General features: G+C 46.3%; 1 long non-coding RNA gene across 1 annotated transcript; it reads right to left on the minus strand.

The window, feature by feature from the left end:
- Nucleotides 1–6,142: 6,142 nt before the first annotated feature.
- LOC125128757 (uncharacterized) lies at nt 6,143–8,980 on the minus strand. Its single transcript, XR_007135305.1, has 3 exons — nt 8,364–8,980; nt 6,696–6,781; nt 6,143–6,173 (listed from the first exon to the last, which is right to left on the minus strand). It is a non-coding gene; the product is annotated as an uncharacterized LOC125128757 (long non-coding RNA).
- Nucleotides 8,981–21,694: the final 12,714 nt, after the last annotated feature.

A 21,694-nucleotide genomic window follows, 5' to 3' on the forward strand; every position in this document is an offset into this window, starting at 1 on the left:
TTAATCCAACAAATATGTTGTGTCTTCTATGTGGAAGGAACATCTATGAACAAGCGAGGATATAAAAATACAGCAGAAAGGAGTTCCCATCATGGCTCAGCGGTTAACGAATCTGACTAGCATCCATGAGGACACAGGTCCAATCCCTGGCCTTGCTCAGTGGGTTAAGGATCCGGCATTGCCATGAGCTATGGTGGGGGTCACAGATGCAGCTCAGATCCTGTGTTGCTGTGGCTGTGGTGTAGGCCAGCAGCTACAGCTCCCATTCGACCCCTAGCCTGGGAACTTACATATGCGAGAGTGCAGCCATAAACAAACAAACAACAACAATGAAAAATAGAGCAGAAAAAGGAAGCCCTTAGACTCAACCTGCATCCTCAAGGAGAGGATGCAAGTGCATGAAATAAAGTTCTCCGCAATTAGAAGCTATGAAGTTTCAAGCAGATGGGGCATCAGAAAAGATTTTAAAGGGTGATGAGAATACATCTTGAGTAAAATACTTCTGCGTGGGTTCTAATGGAGTGAGAAGACGAGATCATTCTAGGAAGAGAAAATATGAGAAGCAAACAGCAAGGAAGATGGAACATGAATGGTGCTTTTAAGAAAGTCCAGTTTGACAGTCATCTAAAGACAGTGTTCAGGAATAGAAGGAGCTTGGCCTCAAGTACTCAGTGATCCACTCGACCCTTCCGAGAAGCTCCTAGATCCTCAGTGCTGGAGCCTCATGACCCCAGACCATATTGCCTTACTGAAGCATTGGTCCTGTTTGTTTCATGCAGCAGGGAAGTGGCATGAACAAAGCTATGTCTTCAGAAAAATTATACGCATCTGTGCAATGGATATGTGCTGCTTTTGTCTGCCCAAGACCCCTGCAACCTTGGAGGACCTTCCCCCTCCTCTGCTGCAAATGGTTCTAAAAGAACTTCAGTCAGAAGAGCCCACCCCAATCCCCAGCTCAGGAATGGATACAAGGTGCCCCATCACACAAACCAATCCCCTACAGTAATGACCTGCTCAGTGGCAGCTGCGTGACTCAACAAGGACCATTCGTATTTTCTCCAGGATCGATACAGAGACATTGGGAAAGAGAAAAACATATAAACGGGTAGGAAAATACAAATGAGTTCCATTGAAAGGAGCCATATAAAGTTGAGAACAGCAATGGAAATGCACCTGAGATGTGTGGAGGAGAAGGAGCGAGCAAATATGGATGGATGCAGCAGAACCTATAGGTAAAGCCCAACAGACCAGATGCTCAAAAAGGGAAGATGGATACAAATTATACTTTAACATTTAAATATTACAGTTATATTTATCTATATAAAGATACATTCATTTATAGAATTATTTATATATTTGTATATGTATGTATATGTTTGTATCTATACATACATCTATATGTATGCTGATATATTTCTCTATAGACAGATAAATATAGATATCAGCATAGATAGACCAGCTGTGTGTGTGTGTGTGTACTGGTAGCCTCTTTGGGGTTTTGATAGAATACCAAAAAAATTACCTTAACACAAAGAAAACTTCTTGGGTGGAAACATCCGAAAGTCATTTCTTCATTCCTGAGATAAATAATCAGGATGTATTGACGCCAGGGACAACGGTGTTGACAGAGACCAAGACAAAATCAATACAAGGTTTTGATAGCAAAGTTTGCAGAACACGGAGGTAAATAAGAGCATGGTTCCTGCATGCTTTTATCAGAAAATCTGCCACAGGTTTATGAGCCTTCCTTTCTAGTCTGTCTCTTTCTGAACATATAAAAGTGCTTTTAGGGGATGGCTTTATTGATTGCAAATATCACAGATGGAGTAATGAGATTTTTAAGGTCCCCCTCCCCACCCCCCCAAAAAAAGCTATTTAATGAATTTAGAGACAGGAAGAGGGGCCTAAGATCCTCAGAAAGGAAACTCTGGTCGACTTCAGAAAAAGTCACCACCGCGTTCAGAGTGCACGCCATCACTCAGGACCACACTCTGATGACTAAATGGTATCCAAAGCCTTGACCCAGCTCAAAGAGAGGGCTCAGGGTAAAGGGAAAGAGAGGGAGATAGAGGGGATCCTTCCAGACTGTACACTACCTTTGCTCTGGAATGATCCATAGTGCCTGACATGGAGGCAGGATCTGATACACAGGAGCTGGTCCTTAAAGCTCTCCTGGCTTAAATTTCACTTAAGGGACTACAAATATTTTCCTAGAGTTGGGATAGGTGGCACCTGTGGGAATGTAGCCGGAGACAGTAGTGAAGATAATGTCAACACATAATAACAATAATAGCAGTAACAGTAGCCACTGTACTGAATGTATCACTTTTGCCAAACGCTGCTTTAAATGCCTTTAAGTACAGACTCATTCTATCCACACAATAGCCTTGAGAAGTGGATTATTACGATCATTCGCTCCTTAGAAAACTGAGACTCAGAAAGGTTCAAGAGAAAAGGCCAAAATTAGAATAGAAAAAGCCCAGTTTTAGGGTCTGTACTATTATCCACCATGATTCATTGCCTCTACAATGAGGCTGGAAAAATAAGCAGGAATTAGATCATTGCATTAATTTCCTAGGACTGTCATAACAAATTATTGCAAATTGAGTAGCTTAAAAATAGCAGAAATTTATGCCATCAGTCTGAAGGCCAGAAGTCTGAAATCAACCTTCAGAGGGTCTGGTGGAAAATCGTTCCTGGCCTCTTCCAAATCCTGATGGCTTCTGGCAACTCTGGTTTATTTCCTTGGCTTTACAGGGGCAACTCTCCAATCTCTGCTTCCATCTTCATGTCCCTTTGCATTCTGTCTCCGTGTATTCTCACCTCTTCTTAAGGAGAGCAGCCATTGGATGTAGAGCCCTCAACTAATTACATTTGCAAAGACCTTATTTCAAAATAAGGTCACAGGGTTCCCATTGTGGCTCGGCGGTAATGAACCTGACTAGTAACCATGAGGGTGTGTATTTGATCCTCGGCCCAAATCAGTGGGTTAAGGATCCGGCATTGCCATGAGCTGTGGTGTAGGTCACAGACTCGGCTCTGTGGCTGTGGTGGCTGTGTTATAGGCCGGCAGCTGCAACTCTGATTTGACCCCTGGGCTGGGAATTTCCATATGCGCCCCCCATACACACACACAAACACCCCCAAAAAAGCAAAAAAATAAAAAATAAAATCACACTCTGAGGTTCAAGGCTGGCATGAGTTTTAAAAAGACACAAATCAACCCAAAGGATTTAGAAACCTAAAATTCTAATCCTATCTTGTAGGGGCTGAAGAAACAATGAATTATTATTATTCAGTCGGAGCTGCTTGGCTTATAAGTGACAGAAACTCAATTTAAATTGGCATATGGAGTTCCCATCATGGCCCAGTGGAAATGAATCCGACTAGGAACCATGAAGTTGTAGGTTCGATCCCTGTCCTTGCTCAGTGGGTTAAGGATCCAGCGTTGCTGTGAGCTGTGGTGTAGGTCGCAGACGTGGCTCGGATTCTGCGTCGCTGTGGCTGTGGCGTAGGCTGGTGTCTGTAGCTCCGATTTGACCCCTAGCCTGGGAACCTCCATGTGCCACGGGAGTGGCCCAAAAAATGGCAAAAATACAAAAAAAAATGGCATAAGCATGAAAAGAATTTATGGGCTCAGGTAACAAAAAAGTTTAGGTACAAACTTTAGGAATAAAAAATGTCAGGTATATCTGTTTCCAGGAGCTCAAACGAATGCCTTGTCTCTCAAGTCTAATTTCTCTTGTGTTGGTTTCTCTGAAGCAGACTCTTCCCAAAAGATGTCAAGATGGGCTCCAAAGCTTCAAAAATAGGACTGAAAGGACAAATGGCCAGGTCTGCGTTGCTTTCATTTTTATCTGCAATTATTGGCCCTGGGAAGTTAGTAAAGAGTATAGCCTATCTTCTCATCAATGCCAAATGAAGTACTTCTTTTTCCCAAATTTCTAACAAAAGTCTAAGAAATAAATCTCAGTGGACCAACTTGGATCACATTACATCCTTTAATCACTGTAGTCAGTCCAAGGAGGGCGTATTCTAATTATCCTGAATCCATACCCCACACAATCACCACACATGTGGATGCATCAAGGACAGTGCCCCGAGGAAAAACTGGGACCAGAAAGTAGGATAGGTCCTGGGCAGGCAAAAACAATACATGCCAATCACAGATTCAAAGGAAGAGAGTGGCAGGGTAGAATACACATGAGCTTTCCCAAAGAAAGTATACAGGAGCTTTCCACTACATTCAACCTGACATCTCTAAACCAACATATTGCAAAGCGAATGGCACCCGACCTCCTACAGGACAACGATCCGCAGCATGTTGCCCAGCATGGAGCTGTCAAAGTTCCTCCAGGTGCATCTACATGTCACCCCAGTAAGACGGACTTCTCCTCCTGGCAGGCAAAGAGTATGATCACTACTGCCTCTTTGTCAGTTCCAGCTCGATTGCATATGGAACCCTAACCTCCAGCACTTACATTTGACTTGAAGACATAGCCTCTATGACATACCCAGGGGACTAAGAGAAATTAAATGAGACCCAAATCCAAAGAAGGAACTCAGGTTAGCAAGATCGTTGACGTAGACCAACACATCACCCTGCCCTGCACATCTTAAATTTTTCCCAGAGTCAAATTTAATTGGAAGCAATGGCACAGGAATGGAACAGTCACATGACTCCTCCTGCAGATGACTATTATAAAAACTGGATTAAAAAAAACTATTTAAAGACCTTGGAAAGCATCCAAAAGCAGAAGCCAGAAAAGACTTTAATTTTGAGAAAGAAAAAAAAAAAAAAACTATAAGGAAGAAGAATTGGGAATTTGTGGCTTTCTGACCTGAGAGCCCTCCACAACCCCCATGGTGACAACCCAACGCTTCAGGGGTTCAAGGTACCAGCTATCAGAATACAGGGCTAGGAAAGTGGGTGGATATTTAAAGAGGAATTCCTGGCAGTGAGGAATCATAGAAGTAGTGAGATGTAAATACTGAGTATAATCTTTGCCCAGATCCCTGGCTGACACTAAACTATGCATGGTTAGAAGAGACGCAGAGGGTCCACAGAAGAGCATGGAGCGATCAGAAGGAAGCCTACTCTTTAAAGATACAGCTACAATGGGTGAGATCTGTGGGTTTTCTGAGGTTTTCTGTTTTGTTCTTTAACTCCATACAGTCCTAATTTTGCATAGCTTGGCAAACAGAAAATTGAAGTCTTACAGGCTTGAAATGTCAGGAGATCAAACCTAAGGTTAGCAGACAAACTAGAAAGTAGGAGGGAACCCTAGAAGAAAAAAATAACTACTAAAAATGTCAGTCCTAGAGTTCCTGTTGTGGCTTAATGAGTTAAGGACCCAACATTGTCTCTGGAAGGATGAGGGTTCAATCCCTGGCCTTGCTCAGTGGGTTAAGGATCCAGCGTTGCCACAAACTACAGGAATGGGTCCCAAATGTGACTTGGATCTGATGTTGCTTTGGCTGTTGCATAGCCTTCAGCTGTAGCTCTGATTTGACCCCTAGCCTGGGAACTTCCCTAAACTGCAGGTGTGGCCCTAAAAAGGGAAAAAAAAATTGTGAGTTCCATTGCCGCCCAAATTCTTGGCAAATAACCCATTTATGCAGGTCCCTGGGAGATACCCAGAGAGCCAGGCTAAAGGGGCAACAATGAGAACCCATAAGAATAAAGCAAAAATAGCAGGTACTACATACCTTTGGGTTAAGTACTTACTATAATGAAAATTCAATCATTCTCAGAACACAACATACTAGAGATTTACTATTATGTGTTATTTATAATGTCCAGTTTTCAACCAAAAATTACTATACATGTAAAGAAACAGAAAGGAGGAATTGATACTCAGGGGAAAAAGTCAGGCAATAGAAAATGACACTGAATGGGAAAGAATGTCATAATTATCAGACAAAAGTTTCAAAATAAGGTATTAATGAAGGTGTAGCTAAAGAACAAAGAAAACAACCAGTAAATATGTAATAGCAAGACAGATCATTAGTAACTATCCAATGCAAACAACAGAGATTTAAAATATTGAAGAGGACTTTCCTCGTGGCGCAAAGAGTTAAGGATCCAGCATTGTCACTGATACGGCTCTGGTCACTGATGTGGCACAGGTTCAATCCCTGGCCCAGGAACTTCCACATGCCTTGGACAGAGCCTAAAAAAAATAAAATAAATTTAATTTAAATATTGAAGAAAAGCAAAAGCTCACAGACCAGTGAGACACCATCAAGCATGATCTAACATGTGCATAATTAAAATCCAAGAAGAGGTAAAAGGTAAAAAGGGGCAGAAATGATTTGAATGAATAATGTCTGGACTCTTTTCAAACTAAGTGCAAAGATATTAAGGGAGTTCAGCCTTCTCTGCATAAACTCGGAGCTCCATCAGGATGGAAAGAGCCTCAGGAATATTTGGCTCACAGGCTCACCGTTAAAGGATGGTCTTTTAGGTCGTGGCCATGGCTTCCTGTAGGGCAAGCCATGTGGGAGTCACAAAAATCTAATTTTAAAAGCTCAGGTCACACTCTTTACCTGCTATGTGATACTGGTTGAGTTGGTTCCTGTCTACGACCCTTGGTGTCCTCATCTGATATTGAGGTTATATTATGGAGGCCATCTCGCCAGCCTGTCCTGAAGTAGCATGTGTGAAATGTATATTTTACTCATTTTCTACTCACATGTTTTCTCTCTCCCGCCAGAACATGAATTCCAGGAATGTGGGGACATTTCCCGGTCTGAGTGCTCACTTCTATAGCCACAGGACCTAGAACAGAGGCCAAGATATGACAGGTACCCAATTAAGATTGGTTGGAAACAGACAGGGATGACTCTATCAATGAATGGATTGCCAGCAGAGAGTCTGAATCATGTACAGGCTCAATGATTTCGATTTTCCTGCCCCGCTTCCCCTCCCTCCCACATTCCAGGAAAGGCATCTGCCAGTTACTGTGAGACTAAGTTCACAGCTCTGGACCCATTCGTATCCCAGTCAAAATAGCATGATTATTTGGCTGAGCGAGACAGGAAATGACCAATAGCCACAACTAACGATACAGTTCCTGGCCAGGGAGACAAAAGAACAGCTTCTGTGCAGCCTGAGCAGCAAGGAGCCACAGGAATGTGAGACAGGCACATGTTTTCATGATTGCTTTTAATAAAATGATACAGCTGCCCCTTCCAGTTAGTCTTTGATAAAACTAACCCTCGCTTATGTCAACTCCACTGTGACTTAGTTAGACTGAATTCTCCTTGCCACTATGTCCGCTTCTTCTGAGGAAGAAGAATGAAATGAAAGAATTTGAGTTCCTCATCTTTGGGGGGCTCAGAGAAGTTTTCCAGGACTGATGGGTGTCATGAATGCTCTACCCAGAAAAAAATTTAAAAACATTTACTGTATTTTGCCTACATTTTAAGGGAGTTGAAGGACCCCATCAGCCAGATCCATGAACCATGTGCTCTGAGGCAAAGTGTTCCATTTTACAGATGAAAATACCAGGGTGCAGAGAAGGAAAAAAAAAAATCTAGCCCAAGATCACATAATAAGATTGCTTATAAGAAACAGCTACAAACTGACCCTGTAGCTTCTAATTCCCAGTCCAGGGTCATTTGCATTACTTAATAATTTTTTGACTTTTCATAAGTGGACAAAATATCTGTAATCATCTCTGATGAATCAGGTGTGTGACTCAGCATGTTAATATCCATTTTGATGACGAAAATATGAGTAGAAAATAATGACATTAGAGTTTGTCCTCAAGATGAATGCAGATTTAAATCTTGACCCTTTTCTTAGCTGTGGGATCTTGAATCATTACCGAGCATTCTGAGATCCTGTTTCTCTTGGCCAGCGAATGGAAATCAGGAAAACCCATCAGAGTTCCCGTCATGACTCAGCAGAAACGAATCTGACTAGTATCCATAAGGACACAGGTTCGATCCCTGGCCTTGCTCAGTGGATTAAGGATCCAGCATTGCCGTGAGCTGTGGTGCAGGCCGAAGAAGCGGCTCAGATCTGGCGTAGCTGTGGCTGTGGTGTAGGCCGGCAGCTACAGCTCTGATTCAACCCTTAGCCTGGGAACCTCCATATGCCACAGGTGCGGCCCCAAAAAAGACCAAAAAAAAAAGAGAGAGAGAGAGAGAGAGAACCTACCTCACAGGGCTGTTGTCAAAATTAAATAAGATCATGCTTATAAAAACATTGGCTGCTATCAGTAGCAGCAGTACTAGTATACTTTTAAAGTAGTTTTTTAAATGGAAGCACAAAATATTTTGAGTAATCACAATCATTGGGATAAGTGTCCAGTTATCTACAGTAATAACTACAGTCAGTTCACCAAAGCACTAACCTCATAGTATCCAATAGAAAGAGAATATTTCCATCAGGATAAGCTGTTATCTCCTACACCAAATAATCTTCCAAGGCTGGAAGGCTGGCAAGCATAGAGATTTATTTCTTATTTCCATGATTTGCCCACCAGAAGTTCCACCTTGCCTCCATTCCAGGACCCAGCTGTAGAACAGATTCCATCTAGAATATAGTTCAGCATCAGATCATAAGGGAATGAAAGATGACAAACCATATGCTGTCTTCTGCCCGGTAGCAACATGCATCACTTCCACTTACATGCTGTTGGTCAGAGCGAAGCCACATGGCCAGGCTCTATATTCATGGGGTATAAACCCACCTCCATGAGATGCAATGACAATCTGTGAATGATAATGCAATCTGCTTTGGTTGATGGGAGCTGTTCTTTGCAGAATGAATTGTCCTAAGTATTGAAATGTGACTCTGAAGCTGAAATACTCAAGTCTAATCAAAATGGCCAAAGGAGAAAGAGTCTTCAGATGACATGGAATAAAAGCCAAGACCAGTGAAAATGGCTCCAACTAGGCAAATCTGAAAGAAGAAGTAGGTATTTCCTGATGTGGCTCAGCAGAAACAAACCCAACTAGTATCCATGAGGATGTGGGTTCAATCCCTGGCCTCCCTCAGTGGGTTAAGGATCTGGCATTGCCATGAGTTGTGGTGTAGGTCACAGATGCAGCTCAGATCTGGAGTTGCTGTGGATGTGACGTAGGCCTGTAGCTACAGCTCCGACTGGACCCCTAGCCTGGGAACCTCCATATGCCACAGTCCTTAAAAAAATGAACATAAAAAATAAATCAAAGAAGAAGTAGCTTAGGGGAAAAAATAAAACACAGTCTACATGGAAGCTGAAAAGGTGGGGGTGGGGGTGGTACAGTGGAAACCATAAATGTCACCACCACTGCTTAGGAGAGAAGGTTCTGTTCGGTTGGCAAGGGTATCTCAGTGCACTTGGCAGGCACATTTTTGCCGTGGTGATATCGGTAAAATGAGGCTGTAATAATACACACCTCTTAGGGTGCTCATGAACTCATTAAATAAAATAATGATTCTGTTGTGCTTCACCCTGTGCCTGATCTGTATTATGTGCTCATTGGGCGCCAGCTGATAGAGAGAGGGACAGAAACACAGATATAGGCGTAGACGTGGATATACAGACATTTTCCATTGTATCTGGGGTCTGGACCCTGCGAGGCTGTGAACCTCAGCCTCCACGGGACCTGGTGCTGCCTGCTGTCACAGTGTGGCCTGACCTGGAGCCCTCACCTCTATATTGTGCTTTTATATGTTTGCAAAGTACATTCTCATCCTTATTTTTTTTTCCTGCATTTAATCCCTACAAGTCCTTGAAGTACAAGGTCCCACAGATTTTATGTGGCAAAGCCTGACTCCAACGTTAACTTCGTCTGAGGCCTTTGGGCTCCAAATTCTGTGCTCTTTCTCCAAAGAAATCCTGCCTGAAACCGAATTCTTGTCACATGCTTTGATCTCTCTCTCTCTCCTTTCCTTTCTCTGCACAATGGTTATTTCAAAGAGGCAATATCTGAAAAATAACGATACTCAGCCATCCTGTTTTTCATCCAGGCTGCGCCTCTTCCTCTCAACTCCAGCATATCCAACCCAGGGAAAACGACTGACTTTGGATGGTTTGGGTCCCTGTTCTGGGCTCCATATGCCCTGGCACAGGAGGCTGGGCCTGCTTCTCATTGTAACAAGGTTGCACTAATTAGCTGCATCTGATTTTGCATATGGAGAGTGAATGCAAATGAATGCAAAGCAGTATGCAAATTAGCAACATCCTGGCTCTCCAAAAGAAAGAGCCTGCAATACTGATGTCATGACAATGTATATTAATAGTGCATCCCACTACAGCGTGATGTGGTTTTTTTTTTTTACCAAAAGGGGCAGGCATCCAGGTTTTTCTTTTTTGGAAGGAAGAGTAGTGACTTTATATTGAATTCCAAGTTTATGATCCTTGACAAGAAGTCCATTGGCCACAATGATAGGTTCTCTATAGAATATTCTTGCAGGCAGTGGGATTTGTTGGAAAGACCCACAGGCTTGGGAATTGAGCCATATAAATTGTGATTCAAAATCCTGCCTTTTGCCTGGGCTGAGACCTGAGGCTCCATCTCCCCAGCTGTACAGTGGGGTTGCCCAACCTTCTACCCATGGAGCTTCTGGTGAGAACGAATGAGACATTTAAAGGCACCTAACATACTGTAGGTGCTCAGTAGACATCCAGTCCCTTCCCCCTTTGGAGTCTAAACTGGCAAATAGAAGAGGTAGAGGAGGCTCATCTCCTAATCCTTGCTTGCTCTGTGTGGAGTTTAGTGGTTTTTCTAATACAAACCATCACAGCCCCATCATTTTTAACAAAGATACTGTAACTTAAGAGTCTCCCAAATGTGAGTAGCTAACTGTCTTGTGTCCCAAAGTGTCATCTCCTGAAAACACAGTGGCTATTCTTATAAAACTGATGCATTCCTCGACTTTTGAGATTTAGTTCAAGCACTGTCGTAATCTGCAGACCATTCACAGGGCTCCTCCTTGTGCCCCCAGAATTCCCTGTGTCCTTCTGTTACTGCAGCTTGCTTATCTTTCCCCTTAAATCCACTGGCTGCTGCTCATGACAGGGACTATTTCTGAATCATCTTTGCATCCTTAGCCCATGGAAAAGGGCCTGGCAAAGAGAAGATGCACAGTATGTGTGGGAGGGAGGGAGAGAGAACAGGAGGGGAGAAGGAAGGATAAAAGGAAAGCAGCATCACCACATATTTAGCTGGAGACAAACGCGCACACACAGAGTTACTACAACAAAACCCCGATTAAAATCAGAGACAGTCTGGAAATGCATGCACACCTGAGCTCAGGTCCCTGCCACCAAACCCTACCTCAGGGCAGAACGAGGCCACAAGGACATAGATGTGCTGGCAGGCAGAGACCTCACTTCCACGCAGGCAGTGTGGGGATAGAGGGGCCCCTGTTTAGGGCACCAAACCTCCCAGACCAGCCTCATCCACTCAGCTGAACATCTGACTATCCTGACCATATGTTATGGATTCATATTCTGCAACTGGAGCCTCGAGCCAGATGCAAAAGAAATAGGTGGCTGTTGTTCAAACTGCCAGCCCCCCGCCCGTGGGGATGGTACATGCACACACCACGCCCCCCCACCACCACACACACCTTTGCCATGTGCACACACGGGCAGGCTCATAGATACACAAAACTACCTTCACACTATACGTGTGTGCACATGGGCACAGACACTTGTGTGTATACAGAGACTCATCTTCATACTAAATGTTCACAGACACAGGACACACACAGGTAGGCGTGCTCACGTGTGTACACAGACCCGCCCTCACACTACACAAACACCTCAACCCCACTCCCCATGGTTACTGGCCTTTCTGCAGCTCCCCAGACAGGAGACACAAAGCAGCCCCCAGACCCCCACCTGCTCCACCTGCCCCACCTGCCAGAGCTCATGGCAGGGCTCCGCTCTCAAGGGCTTCTTAGAACTGCACGCCTTTGAGGGCTGTTAATACATAAACTTTGGGGCCAAAAGGCAGAGGTGTCAACTGAGGGACCTGGGTGGCCGGCAGGAAAGAATCTCTTTGCCACCCTCCCCAGCATTTGCTCATCATGGCTCTCAGGAGCGTGAGCCTCACTTTGCAAGCAAGAAACAGAGAGACAAGGTGAGATGCGTGGGGCCACCCAGGTACACAACCCCTGAACCGGAAGGAGACCATGCAACAGCTTCCGGGTCCGGCCTTGCTCCCCGGCTCTGAGCCCTTTTGCAAAACAAGCCCTTAGGAAGACGGCCGTCCAAAGATCTAGGGTGAAACTTCCAGGCCGCCAGAGGATTCCATGCGCCTCCGCACCGAGTCATGACAGAGGGACACGAAGGGCCCTCTCGGCGGTGAGAACAAAGGCCGTCCCGCCCTGCTGCTGGCAGGCAGCTCGCAGGAAGGAGGAAAGGGCCCGAGAGACTGAGGAGCAAGCGAAGGAGAAGGAGAAAGGGGAGAAAGAGAGGAGGGGGAAGGGCGGGCGAGCGGCAGTTCCCCTCAGAGGGCAGAGTGGGTTCTCCATGGAAACAAAAGTGCCCGTTTGTCTTAAGATGTCACTAAAGAGGAAAATTGTAAATCACTTTCCACCCAGGAGGCAGGAAAGATGGCCCGGCTTTGACAGCTGCATTGGAAAAACATTCCTGTCAATCACCTGGGTCCAGGCTCCCACCTATGCCAGGTGCTATGGGGCCTATTTTTAAAAAGGCAGGCCTCACACACCCTATTTTATCTTAAACATCCCTTTTCAGACAAATATAACATTCTGGGATGATTTGAGCTCTTCCTCTGTCTTTAATTGCCAAGGAAAGAAGGGAGGAACAGAAGGATTTGGGCAAAGCGTATGCATGTGCCATGACACCAGGAAGGGTCTTTCATGCAGACAAAGGTGCTAGAGGTGGACAGGCTTAAATCTGAAACTCAGCAGCCCTTGTGCCAAACAATGGGGCCTGGGGGAGCGCCTCAGCCTCTGAAGTTCTTATCTGGGAAGAAGAGGTTAACTGACCCCCAATTTCTCATGTAGTGGTTGTGGTGGAAGCTCAGGGGCAGTGAGCCTGCCTAAAACTCCGTTCCTTCCCTCCCCTGTGCAGCAGACCTGGAAGCATATATGTGAAACACCCTCTCCCCTCTTTAAGGTGGAAACTCCTCCTTCCCTGGAGACGTCTATCCTGATGTGTGGTTTCTCATTGCCTTAGATGCTCTTACGGCCTGCTGTTCAGCAACAGCACACATCCTGATTATTCTCCATTTGCCCCCAGCCCTACCCAGATCCATTCTTTGTGCCCCAGGAGGCTGACAGCCTCCAGAATAGCATCTCCCAGACTCCCTGGCTTTCCAGTTTCCAGTGAGCTCAGCCAATAGGACAGCCTGGGAGGAGATGGTGGGAGGAAGAGAGAGACTGGAGGGCTTCTTCCCTACTCCATCTCTATTGTGGTTCTGGGGTTCCATCCAGTGGCCCCCACTGATGTAACACTGCTGCTCCACTTCTGGAACCCCATCTTGCTACTTCTAGGAGGCCTCAATACTTCTCCTTGGCTTCTTGACCTTTCTAAATTAATTGTATCCTCATAACGAGCCACCCCAAAACTTAGTGGCTTGAAATGTTAACCAGGTTTTTTGGTCATAATTCTGTGGGTTGGTCATTTGAGCTGGACTCAGCTAGGAAGCTCTTCTGCTCAACACAGTGATGACTGGACTCACTGATACACTTGTAGCCAGCTGGTGGTCAGGTAAGGGCCGGCTGGTCCTGGATGGTGGTACCTGGTTGTTGATGTTGGCTGGTGGTTAGGTCTTTCTCTCCATGAGACCTCCAGTGGGCTAGTGCGGGCTCCTCTACATGATATCAGAAGCATTCCAGAGGGTGAAGGCAAACCTTGCAAGGTCTCTGGAACTCACTCCAAGTCACTTTTGCCACAATCTATTCATCCAAACAAGTCACAAGACCAGCTCAGATTAAAAGGGATGGAAAAATCATTCCACATCTGACAGCAGTGGGAGAATATATATAATGGGATGGGAGGCATTCGTGGCCATGGAACCATCTATCACACCTGTCACCCCTAGAAATGGTCCCTTTCTTTCCTTCTTTTTAGAATTCCAAGCGTGCCTTTTGTTTCCTGCTGGGACCCAGAGGGGAACAACATATACCATTATTTATGACATCATACTCCACCCTATCCTTCTTCAAAGTGCTTTTTATGCTTAACCCGATGTTTTTGAGATTGATCTGTATTTACCACACGTAGCTCTAGTTCATTTATTTTCACTCTTCCATCATAGCCTTTGTATGAGTTTATTTTGTCCTTCTCCCATGGATGGACTTTAGCATAGCATTTTCGTGTGTGTGCATTACAAATGCTGTGTTTCTCCTTTGCCCATGAGAGTTCTCTGGGGAGTACAATTAGGAGTAAAGTTCCTGTAGAGTAAGACTGCCAAATTACTCTCCAAAGTCAATATGGTCTTTAATAGAACAAATAGAATCTGAGAGCTGAATGGAGTTGAAAAACTGGGTTCACTTTACATTATGCAATTAGCTGTGTTTTGAAGAACCGTAGCCATGTCTGGTTGGAATGAATCTCCCACCCAATATAAGAATCCTTTCAACCGTGTTCCCAGGAGATGGTCAAACAATCCTTGCTTGAACTCCTGAGAATACACAGGGGAAGCTTGTTACTTTAACTGTGATTCCCTCTGCAGAGCAAGAATAATTTTGGAAAAAGAGTAATCCTTTCTTCTTGCAGTGGGGCCGAAGCCCAGAATGTGGCCAGAGGGAGAAGGAGCTGGAGGTGATGCAGATAGCAGAGGGAGCTGGGGGAGGCCACTGAGGGACCCTCCACCCTGGCACGGAGCCTAAACTTGATCCTGAGAGCAATGGGGAGTCACCAAAGGAAGCTGGGTGGGATAGAAGCAAGTTCAGCTTTGGTTTCTAAAAACCAAAAGTTCCCAAAACGGAAGCAGAGGGACTAAATCGGGAACAGTTACAGTGGCCCCGAGGGGAGATGATGATGCCCAAATGAAGGGAGACTAAGGATGGAGAAGGGAACTTGCCCTGAGTGGTTGAGACTGGGACCTGGCGTAAACCTTGCATATGGTACTTACCTGCCGGCTCACTTCCTTGAACATATGTTTCCTTATCGTAAAACAAGGATGATAATAGTACCTATTTCATAGAGTTGGTGTGAGGCAAAAATGGAATCTTATATTTAAAGAGCTGCTGTCTGCCTCAGAGTCAATGCTCAATAGATGTTGCCTCGTCTTATCACTGAGGAACCACGAACAACATCTAGCGACTATAGTAGTTAGAGTAGATTACATTGCTGTCACTGAGGATGCAGAAATGTCTAAGGTTTAAAACACCTCAGGGGGGAGTTCTCACTGTGGTGCAGCGGAAACGAACCTGACTAGTATCCATGAGGATGTGGGTTCCATCCCCGGCCTCACTCAGAAGGTTAAAGACCCCGCGTTGCCCTGAGCTATGCTATAAGTCACAGACATGGCTCAGATCCTGTGTTGCTGTGGCTGTGGTGCAGGCCAGCAATTGCAGCTCCAATTCGACCCCTAGCCTGGGAACTTCCATATGCCCTGGGTGTGGCTCTAAAATGCAAAAAAAAAAAAAAGTAATTAAAAAAAATTTTTTTTTATTAAAAAAAAAAACCCACCACAGAGTTTTGTTTCTTATTCCCATGACAACACAAGGAGAGATTCTTTGATGGGCAGACAGCTCTCCCTACATGGCGATTTAGGTGGCTCCATTGTCACCAGAACCTAGTTGTTCTCTCCTCCAGCCTGAGGAAGTAGAAAGAGGCACCACCACTTATGGAAAGCCCTGCATCTGCCCCCCACACACACACACACTCCATTGGTGGGAACCTGTCACGTGGCCACGCCCAGGCGCGTGGGAAGCTGGGAAATGAAGTCACTGGCTGGGCAGCCCCTTCTCTCTCCACCTTGGTGCCGTTGGCGCTGCAGGCTAGGTGACCCTCTGTTGTGGGGCTGTCCTGTACACAATAAGATGTTGGGTAGCACTCCGGCTTCTCCCTGCCAGATGCTAGTAACACACATACACCCAGGTCATGGCAAACAAAACAATCCCCAGACCTTACCAAATACTTATGGAGAGCAGAATCGCCCTCATTGAGAACCACTGTTCTGCACTGGAAGAGGAAAATTCTGGGGGTGGCTGGCCACCCCCGTAGGAGAAAGAAAACTCAAGCTAATAGCTTAGCTCCATTCCTGGTCTCCCCTAGAATATGAGCTCCCCAAGGCAGGAGTCTTCTGTATTTTGTTTGCTGTAGAACTCCCAGCCCCAGCCCCTGCGCCTGGAGCAGCACCTGTTACCTGGAAGATACTCAACACACAGTTACCAACTGACTGGACGTGCTCTGTGGACTGGACCAACATTCATCTTCCATACATACTTCAGGTAACTTTCCCGTAAGCAAACCCTGTGCTGGCAAAGGATGCCTTCACTGCTTGTGTCAGGAAATAGCATTAACAAGAATATTAGGGAGTTCCCGTTGTGGTGCAGTGGAAACGAATCCAACCAGCATCCATGAGGACTCAGTTCAATCCCTGGCCTTGCTCAGTGGGTTGGGGATCTGGTGTTGCTGTGAGCTGTGGTGTAGAGCACAGACACAGCTCAGATCCTGAGTTGCTGTGGCTGTGGTGTAGGCCAGCAGCTGTAGCTCCCATGCAACCCCTAGCCTGGGAACTTCCATATGCCACAGGTGCAGCCTTAAAAAGCAAACAAAAAAAGAATATTGATCATAATTTTATTTTTTTGGTCACACCCATGGCATGCAGAAGTTCTAGGGCCAGGTATCAAACCCAGGCCACAGCATTGACCCAAGCCACAACAGTGATGACGGCAGATCCTTAACCCACTGGGCTACCAGGGAATTCTGATAAACATAATCATAATTTATTTTATTTATTTTTTAGTTTTTTTAATCTTTTCTAGGGCCACACCGGTGGCATATGGATGTTCCCAGGCTAGGGGTCGAATCAGAGCTGTAGCCACCAGCCTACACCAGAGCTGCAGCAACGCCAGATCTGAGGCGCGTCTGCAACCTACCCCACAGCTCACAGCAATGCTGGATCCTTAACCCACTGAGCAAGGCCAGGGATCGAACCCGTAACCTCATGGTTCCTAGTCGGATTCGTTAACCACTGCGCCATGACAGGGACTCCCATAATCATAATTTTAAATTTCCAGAGCCACCGGAAGCAAGACATCACATAGGATCTGCCCATGCCACCCCATCTCTGACGATGCTGAACCCCTGGTACCTAAAGGAGAGAGACTCCAGCTCAGGCTGCTGTTCCACGGCTGCTGAGTTCATCTCCTGAAGGACCTCCCAAAGCTTGAGCTTTGCAGATCCCCTGCCATGCCTGATGCCGAGTCAGTGCGTTCTCTGAAGGAAGACCTGATTATGCCAGAGGCAGCCACTTGCTATTTCCCGTCCACTAAGTGAGGCTCCGTGGGGTTTTAATGCTCCCGTCCCTTCTCTTAAGTACCTCCCCTCCTCCCAGCTGTGACATCTCTGTCAACATCATGGGACGGGAGATGCAGTGACATTATAGTTGCCATGGATTAATCTAACAGCTATATTGATTTCTTGGTTACCTCTGCTCCAAAAGAGCCACGGAGAATCGGCCCCTCAGGGTCTGGAAAGATAAAAGAAGAGAAACATTTCTTTCCTTTCAGGAAATAATAACCACCAACAAATTAGCGTTGGAGCCCACGTTCAGAAGCATTTGTTACAGGAGACCATGAAATAGAAGCACAGCGGTCTAGGCTGCCGTGTGTGATGGTGAAGAAACCAAATGCCAAAATAGCCTGGAAAAGAACCTGCCAGTGGATACAAGGCAGGACCATTAAAGGGGCAGGCAGATCATGTGTGTCATGAAAAGACACTTCCCAGCTCAGAGAAATTAAAATCTCTGCGCCACAATTCTGACACAGGACACACACACTGACGCACAGGTAGGCGTGCTCACGTGTGTACACAGACCCGCCCTCACACTACACAAACACACGTATTTAGAGTTCCTCGAAGATAACAGACACACACTCTGAGATTAGCTTTATCATCCCCTTTTGTTCCAAACACCTCAACCCCACTCCCCATGGTTACTGGCCTTTCTGCAGCTCCCCAGACAGGAGACACAAAGCAGCCCCCAGACCCCCACCTGCTCCACCTGCTCCACCTGCTCCACCTGCCAGAGCTCATGGCAGGGCTCCGCTCTCAAGGGCTTCTTAGAACTGCACGCCTTTGAGGGCTGTTAATACATAAACTTTGGGGCCAAAAGGCAGAGGTGTCAACTGAGGGACCTGGGGGGCCAGCAGGAAAGAATCTCTTTGCCACCCTCCCAGCATTTGCTCATCATGGCTCTCAGGAGCGTGAGCCTCACTTTGCAAGCGAAGAAACTGAGAGACAAGGTGAGATGCATGGGGCCACGCAAGTACACGGCCCTGGAACTGGAACAGAGACCATGCAACAGCCGGCTCCCTGGCTCTGAGCCCTTTTGCAGATCATGAGTGTAATGAAAAGACACTTAGCAGCTCTATGAACTTAAAATCTCTATGCCACCATTCCCCCACCTGTAACACGGAGCTAATAATATCTACCTTGTAAGGAGTCTTGTGAAGAATAAATGAGACAACAGGTGTGAAAATGCCAAGGCAAATCTCTGATATATACTAAAATCTTAATTGATATTAGTTTCAGAGAGGGAGAGAAAAGTGAATAACCAGAAAGTATCTGTGGCTTCAGAAAAGACAACTGATAAGAAGAAGTAAAAGTTAGGGCAACATCAGAATAAACTTCTATAAAATGTATTAGAAACAAACCAGAAAATATCTATAAAGCCATATGCAGTGGCTTCTCCATGACAGGCCTTGGCCCGTGTGGCCCTGTAAGGAGGCCATATAGGGTGGAAGCCAGACTTGCCCTTCCAGTCTCCAGCATCTGCACCGCTTTCTGTTGTAAGCCTATCACCAACACAAAATGTTCTACCCTGGACCATCCTGCAGAGACAAACTTTCTACTCTGCCAACTCCAAGAGGCTAATGAACCAAGCAATTACAGAGGATGAGATAGAAGGGGGCAGATGAAGGGCTAGAGCAGCCTTGCAAAGCCAGACTGGACCTCAGCCGCCAAATAAATAAAAATCATGGCAAGAGGGCCTGAGGCTGTTTTGGCTGAATGTGCCATCCACATCATTAGACTGGTGGGGTGATGGTTTTGACTCCAAATCTTTCTCTCTAAGATGTTGGCCAGCGGGAAAGAGACCTTTCCTTCCTTCATTCTTCCTTCCTCCTTTTTCCCTCCTTTCATTCCCTCCTTCCATCCTGCCTGCCTGCCTTCCTCCCTCCCTCCCTTTCCCTCTCTCTCCCTGCCTCCTTGATTCCCAGGTTCGCATCTAGGCCCCAGGGTCCTAGGAGATCATGAAAGAAATACTCTGAAGGGGGTTAACCAGCATGGCAGTTGAGGAGTGTCTGGTGACTCTAGAAATGGCCCAAAGAACACAGGTGCAAAGGGCATCCTTTTTCACTTTTCAGAGAAGAGCCCCACTGGTCCTTTTAAACTTAGTCAAGTAGAACCAGGGGAAACATTCTGGTTCAGAAAAAGGCAAAATCCAGATATGCTGATTAAAAAGTGATCCTCCCCCAACCAGGAACTTTCGGTGATTTGAATCCAGAGTGATTTGATTTCCTGCAAGAGAAATAGAGTCCTGGGTGAGGGCCTACAATGTGCTAGGTGTTGGGACCAGATTTGGAGATGAGCAACACTCATGCCTTCATTCAATAGATATTTCTTAAGCTCCTGCTGTGTGCCACCCAGGATATTAAAACCCGGATTCAGAGCAGTTAAATCCCATGGGGAAAAGAGCACTTTTTTCTGCTCTCGAGTTAAGTCACAGAGATACAGAAAAGTAAATAGATCTTTGACACGGGGGCAGTCAACATCAGTGGGACTGGCCAGGAAGACTGAGATGAGGCTACAGAGTGAGTCATTTTCAGCTCAGCAGAAAATTCTGTTAAATGAATGAATGAATAGGTCAGAGATTGAGCCCTCCAAGCAGAAAAAAAATATCAAGCGCAAAAAGTGGAGAGAGGGGGGTGCAAAATCACCAAACCTCGGTATGTAAATAAGTTGGTGCGGCTGGTATGTGCCAAGGTTTGAGGCAATAACAAGAGTCATGATGGTAACAGAAAGGGGGTTGGCATTTCCTGATTGTTTCCCGTGCACGTGGCACCGTTCGGAGGGCTTTAGGTGCCTTCTTGCATTGAATACGCACAGCGTTCTTAGCCCAGCTGTGCAGGTGGGAAAGCTGAAGGGTCCTGAAGCTAAGAATGTGCCCGAGCTTGCATGAGGGGCAGGCCTGGGATTGCAGCTGATGCCAGCGTCTTCCCTCTTTACCTCTGGATCTTGAAGTTTGAGGGGGCGAGGGGTGTGGCATTTCCCACGAAGTCCTCTGACCTCAGGCTTACAGGCAATGAGGGGGCCAGTAAAGGATGCCATGCGGTCTTTGCTCCTAAACACCTCACATTCCATGCGGAGAGACAGGCACGGACAGAGGCCTCTAGAGTCGCCACAGGCCCTGCCAAGTGCTGGACCACAGGCAGAGACAAAGCAGCAGGTCTTTGCTTTGGCTCCAAAATGAGGGCACGTTGAACGTTCATTGGATGAACTTGTGAAGGCTGCACGGAGCTAGTGTCCCTCGAGTTGGGTCTGGAGGGAAGAGAGGACAGCCAGGCCGATGTCACAGTGTATACACTGGGCATGAAAGCTGGAAACTGCCGATGTCAGAGGCGGTTGCATTTGGAGCCATCTGGAGCAGCGGGCTGAGGAGTAGCAGGAGCAGCCTGTATCCACTTAGAGCTTATATGTGGCCCTGAGTCCATGCTCGAGGCCTTAAAGGAGCCACAGCCAGAGGGCTCCTCCAAGGCTGGAGAGGGCAGCCCTGCATGGCTGAAGGGGGTGGAAGTGAAACTCCTGCAAGAAACCCCTACAGAAAAGCTACAAACTTTCAACGTGCGTGGCAGCTGTTAAACTGAGCACCTGGACCTCTAAAACGGTGAAGGCTGCCAGCAAGAGAATGCACTGATGGACCCGAGAAATGTCTCCTCTTCTCTTTTTTCAATTTTTATAGGAAAAAAGTCCGTTGACTCGGGCTAATATGAGAAAGCCCACTGAAAGCACCTGAAGCAGGAAGAAAGCAAGCGATGAAGGGGGAGAGCAGCTGAGATCCAGTCCCAGCAGGGCTTTGACCAGCTGTCAGATCATCACCTCCTCCAAGGACTACATTTCCCAGCCTCCCTTGCAGTTGTTTGGGGCCAATAGAGGGCGAGCAGAGGGCAAGACAGCCACTCTGAGGCCTCACCCTTTAAAACATCCCATAGGACCCTCTGGCCCTCTTTTTCCTTCCATGGTGACTCTGGGGGACCACATGGATGCACGGATAGAGGGTGCATGGATGGAGGAGGACCAACTAACCCCAGGGGGACTGCAACTGGAGCAAGAAATGCATTTGACTTGTTAATCCGCTAACACTTTGGGGTTCCTCGGTCCCTGCAACACTGAGTCTCCAGTAGTGCTGAAAGCCTGGTCCACAGACCTGCAGCATCAGCTTCACCTGAGAAATTTGAAGGGCAAATTCTCCAACCCCAAGTGACAACCACTGAATCAAAAATTCTGTGTGTGGGGCCACAGAAACCCCCTTTGGGGGATTT

The sequence above is a fragment of the Phacochoerus africanus genome, chromosome 6 (assembly GCF_016906955.1).
Source record: "Phacochoerus africanus isolate WHEZ1 chromosome 6, ROS_Pafr_v1, whole genome shotgun sequence".
Lineage (NCBI taxonomy): Eukaryota > Metazoa > Chordata > Mammalia > Artiodactyla > Suidae > Phacochoerus > Phacochoerus africanus.